Source organism: Triticum dicoccoides, chromosome 5A (genome assembly GCF_002162155.2).
Source record: "Triticum dicoccoides isolate Atlit2015 ecotype Zavitan chromosome 5A, WEW_v2.0, whole genome shotgun sequence".
Classification (NCBI taxonomy): domain Eukaryota; kingdom Viridiplantae; phylum Streptophyta; class Magnoliopsida; order Poales; family Poaceae; genus Triticum; species Triticum dicoccoides.
The window spans coordinates 13,207,178-13,213,177 of record NC_041388.1 but is presented as its reverse complement, the minus strand read 5'-3'; positions in this window follow the sequence as shown (position 1 = coordinate 13,213,177).

Below are 6,000 nucleotides of genomic sequence, written 5' to 3'. Positions count from 1 at the left end.
GCATAAGGGGAGCAGCTCTACGATTGTTACTGCCGGGTCAGCCGGATGTGTACCTCAGACTGGGTGAAGCCGGAAGCTAGCGTTCTTAAGGGAATATTCAGTCGGTGAACAAAAGATGATTTTTATTTATTGTCCATATCTGCCCCCAGATGTTTTTCCTGCGTTTCCAATCACAGTCTGGACATGCACTTTAGGGCATGCTTACCCAGGGAAAGGAACCCTTAACGAAACTATTCTCCCTGGAAGATGTTTCTTACTACCCATGTAATATAACATAACTAGTTGGGCACTTGTCTGTTCAAGCAATAATGACCCCTACGCCTGGTCTCCACGCATAACCCGGTTCTTATATAACTGAGCGGGTATTCGGATACACTCCGGACTATCGGGTCCCGAGGTCGAAGCAAAAAGGTCCGCCAAGACAAACGATCTACAATCCGGCTAGAAGGCATTATACATGTCACTTTAATTACATAGTCATGCAGACTGACTAAATTCCTCTTCTATACCATTCAACAGGCGGTCTAGCTTACAATCCTGTTGGCAATACTTTGCGGCTAATTCTACTTGCCCATAAAATAAGCTAACGGGGATCTCTTTTCCGTCGGGCCCCACAGGTCCGACCTCGGTCATGTGATTTGGGTCTGCCTTGGTATACCGCGTCTTCACCATGGCCCAGGCTTCTCTGGCACCCTGCCGGCAGGCTGATATCTTCCATAATCGGAAGCGCCGCCGTGCTCCCTTGAGCTTCTCTGCAATGCCCTCTAGCAGGGAGATGGACGGCCACAAGGCCTGGGCAACACCCTGCATCACCTGCCGAACTTGTTCATGCAGATGTGACAGCTCGAATAGAAGATCACCCGCAGACCCGGGCATTTCCTCCACGGGACGACCCATCAGCATACCTACAGACATAACGTTGTTAGTCGGCTTCTTCGCCGAACTCCTTTAAAAGGATTTGTTCAAGCACTTACTGAAAATGCCGCGCCGAAGCCGCTTATTCTCCTTCTCGAAGTCTACAAGCTGGCCCCGAACGTCTTTTAGTTCCACGCTCAACTTAATATTGGCGTCTTGGAGATTGTTTTTCTCCTGCCTAACCTCAGTCAGCATGCGTTTGCCAGCCTCTAGCTGTCGCATAACATGCTGGTCCTCCGGATTTTCTCTGGATTCATCTGCAACATCTGTTGTTAAGATCTGTAGCCATGCCGCACATTATATGGTAACCATCATTCTTTAAAGAAAATGTTACCAGCAGGTGACTTTTTCAGTTCCTGCAATGCGGCCACAGCAGCCCGCAGTTGGGTCTTGCATTCCTCTAGCTCCTGTGACAACCTAGTATTCTTCTCTGTAAGAACCTGCACAATAAAGATGATCCTTAAATCAGTTCTGCTAACTGTTTCAAGTCTCAGGGGCTACTGATACATATAAATTGTCAGATTTACTTACTCGTACATCCTTTACATACTGATCCGTGGCTCTGGCTAGACCATCTTGAGCAGCTCGGAGGTACGCCTCTCCAGAATTAAAGGCATCAAATGCCTCTGGTGAGAAACAAGCGTCACGGATTACGGCCCGACGGCGCCTATGATTCATGGCGCTTTCCACCTCTGAGTTTGTAGCGGATAATCTATCTGCATCCTCTGTAGGGGGATTGTCCGGCGCCCGCCCCATATCGGCTTCCGCCTCTGTGTCCGGTCCTGGCGCCCGGCTGGTGGAAGCGTGATTAGTAACATCGCCGGACATATTCTGGCGAGCGTATTTTCTGTTAAAGAAACACGGGCGTCATTATATTTCGAGAAAGACGACAACCACGGAGTGGGGTTTGTTATACCTTTGCGCCGACGTCTCCATCCTGACCGCCTTCCTTTTTGGCCTACCCGGCCTCGGTGCCTCCTGTTGGCGCGTTGCTGCGGGTTTGGCAGGGCGTCCCGAATGCCTTCCCTGTAAAAATGCCATGTGTATATGGTGGGTGAAGTGTCTAAAGGGGGATCCTAGTTTTGGAGTTGGGATTTTTGATTTTCCTTACATGTGATGCAGGGAGCAGTCCGGGATAGTCGGCCGTAATGGCCACCATGGCATCGTCATAGCTTAACTGATAGAACTGCCGGTCTATCAGCTCCACGAATATAACCCAATATTCTTCAAGTCCGGAGTCGAGGGCCCGGTCAGGGTCCTCTGGTTGTGGAGAAGGGTTGCTGACCTCCTTTATGGCTTTTCACAGTTCCTGTCGCAAAGTGGCAAGGTGAATACTTACGACAAAGAATGCAGGAAAATGGGAGCAGGGAGATATAAATTACCCAGCTTGGAGGATTGTACATGGAGAATCCATCCCGTGGCTTGATGCGGGTGAACTCCTCTTCCTCACCCTTGAACAATTCGGACAGAATTTTCGCTAAAGCGACAGCATTGTCTGGACCCTTACGCCCGCAGCGGGTGGCGTCATCCGCCTCGTTATAACACCACAAGGGGTGCCCACGATATTGAAGTGGTTGCACTCCCTGCATTCTGCAAATCGACATAACTTACTGTCAATCCTGATCGAGCCAGTGCTTTAATTCGGTTCATCAGATAGAGGACTTCTCCATTGTATTCCACCTGGGGGCTCCGTGGGTGCCAACTTCGGCGTTTCTTCAGAGGAGCATTGTTGAACTCGGGAAGACCCCGCCGAACAGGGTCCGGAAGGGGAATGCCCTCCATATAAAACCATTCTGAAGGCTAGTCTTCTGGTGACTTCTTCGGAGTACCGGACAGGTATCCGGTATCGGCAATGTGCCATATTTCGGCTCCGCCCACTTGATAAAGTGACCCCCTCTGTGTGCGAGGGACGAGGCAAAATAGCCTTTTCCACAGCTCGAAGTGAGCCTCGCAGCCTAGGAACAACTCGCAGAGAGCCACATAGCCGGCAAATGATATATCTATGTCTGATGCTGAAACACAATCTGGTAATGAACATGAACCTAGTAAAATATTAATGATAATGTTCATGATGATGCTCAACCTAGTAAGGACAATGATGTAGAAATTGAACCTGATGTTGATCTTGATAACCCACAATCAAAGAATCAACGTTATGATAAAAGAGACTTTGCTGCTAGGAAACATGGTAAAGAAAGAGAACCTTGGGTTCAGAAACTCATGCCTTTTCCTCCGAAACCATCCAAGAAAAAGGATGATGAAGATTTTGAGCGCTTTGCTGAAATGATTAGGCCTATCTTTTTGTGTATGAGATTAACTGATGTGCTCAAAACAAATCCTTATGCTAAATATATGAAAGATATCTTACTAATAAAAGAAAGATACCGGAAGCTGAGATTTCCACCATGCTTGCTAATTATACTTTTAAGGGTGGAATACCAAAGAAACTTGGAGACCCCGGAGTACCTACTATACCTTGCTCCATTAAAAGAAATTATATTAAAACTGCTTTATGTGATCTTGGAGCCGGTGTTAGTGTTATGCCTCTCTCTTTATATCGTAGACTTGACTTGAATAAGTTGACACCTACTGAAATATCTTTGCAAATGGCTGATAAATCAACTGCTATACCTGTCGGTATTTATGAGGATGTGCCTGTTGTGGTTGCAAACGTTACTATTTTAACGGACTTTGTTATTCTTGATATTCCCAAGGATGATAGTATCTCTATTATTCTTGGAAGACCTTTTCTTAATACTGCAGGGGCTGTTATTGATTGCAACAAAGGCAATGTCACTTTTCATGTTAATGGTAATGAGCATACGATACACTTTCCGAGGAAACAACCTCAAGTTCATAGTATCAACTCTATTGGAAAAATTCCATCAATTATATTTGGAGGTTTTGAATTTCCTCTTCCTACTGTCAAGAAGAAATATGATATTCTTATTATTGGGGATGTGCATATCCCCGTTGAGGTAACTTAGTGTTATTCGAAATTTCTCTAGTTTCATGATTATGAGAATGAGTTTGTTAACAAGACTTGATCAACCTTGTTAGTGGATTCTTTTTGATGAGCATGAGATGGATGAAACTAGAAGCACAAACTTATGTACCCCACTTTTACTTTCTGTTATTTATATTAAATTAAGTAAAAATAGTATTTTTCTATCTGTTTCCTGACTTATCCGTGCAATATAAAAATATCCCGAAACTAAAAGTCCTCAGAATGACATGCCAATTTAATATGATTTTTTCGGGAATATTTGAGGATTTACTGTGCAAAAATTACCGCGGGAGGAGCTGCCACCTGGCCACGAGGGTGGTGGGCGCCCCCCCCCCCCTCTAGGGCGCGCCCCCTGCCTCGTGGGCCCACGGTGGCCCTCCTCCACTTATCCCAGCACCCATCTTCTTCCTCTATCCCACACAAACCCGAAAACCCAACTCAAGCACGAGTTCTAGCCACTTTTGCTGTGATTTTCGATCTCCTTGCTCAAAGCACCTCTCGCAAAACTACTTGGGGAGATTGTTCCTTGGTATGTGACTCCTCCATTGGTCCAATTAGTTTTTTGTTCTAGTGCTTTATTCATTGCAAATTTGTGCTGCATAGGTGACCATGTTCTTGAGCTTGCATGTCAAATTTATATGGTTCCAAGTAGTTCTAATGCTTGATATAGGCTCTAGGCACTTGTAGGAGTAGTTACTATCAGTTTTATTGAGTTTGGTTTACTTTTATTTTGAAGTTACTAAAAATTTCATATTGTTTCAGAAAAATGATGAGGAGATTATTGAGGGGCTCATCAAGCCAAAGCTCAAAGGAAAAGGCACCTAAGCCTAAGTATAATTTGCCACGCACCACGGAGATTCGGCGTGTGAATGGCCTTCTGAAGATTTCTTGAGAGCAGCCGGTATCTATGAAGATTTTCATGAATTGGCTCACAATGCAGGCCTCACCGCTTTCCTCCACGACCAATGCGATCAGTATCTCTTACTCACAAATACCTTTGTGCAAAACTTTTATTTTCATCCTAGGAACTCACCACCTACGGTGGAATTTCATTTATATGATGAGCCTAAGGAGATGTCACTTTATGATTTCTGTCGGATTTGTTTAGTCCCTTTTGAGGGCAAGACAGAAGAACCACATCATGATGATGTGGCTGGGTTTATTGATAATATCACTGTAGGAGAAACCAGGGAGGTTTCCGATGCACGAATCATTAGCATACATTTTCCTGTTTTGTGTTACTTTGCATTATTTGCTAGTCGTTGTTTGATTGGACACAAAAATTCTGGAAACCTTAGTATCCCTGATTTAATTATTCTGCTCCAAGGTTTATATAGTGATAACACTTTTAGTTTGGGCGGTATTATTGCTAGACGGTTAAATATGAACCGTACTAAGGGCCCCATCTTTGGAGGCATTTATGCCACACGCCTAGCATCACATTTTAACATACCTATTAGGCATGCTGAGAAGGAAGAAAAAGTGCTACCCCGTGTTTATCTAGATCATAAAAGTATGGTGGCACATGATTTTATTGTTAAAAATAGGGCAGGGGAGCTTAGATATCAATTGTTCTTTAATAAACATCATCCTGAGACTATTACCTTGCCTGCTCCTTCTTTGTTTGATTTGACAGTAGGCACATACCTTGTTCCATTGATGGCTATTCACGCCTACCGGAACCCTGCACCCGTCGAGGAGCCAGAACAGGAACCACAAGATGAGCCTCCGCGACAATCTGTTTATTCTTGGGATCTAGAGATGACTGTCAGCCAGTGGCAGTCAGAGTCTTCTTCTTCATCACAGTATGATCCCAACTATTCCTCTTCATCACAGTATGACCCCAACAACTATTATTATGGATATCCGCCAGGCCAGCCGTGGCCATAGACCAACTTAGGCCAAAATCCTAAGCTTGGGGGAGTACGTATTTCTCATCGACATTACATTTATGTTCACACACACTCATTGCTAGATGCCGGTGCTCATACTTTTTCACTGTAATATCCATGCTAGTTTATTTTCTTTTTCCTGCTTTCTTCTTGTGTGTTTGTTAAACCTTAAGAAAAACCAAAAAA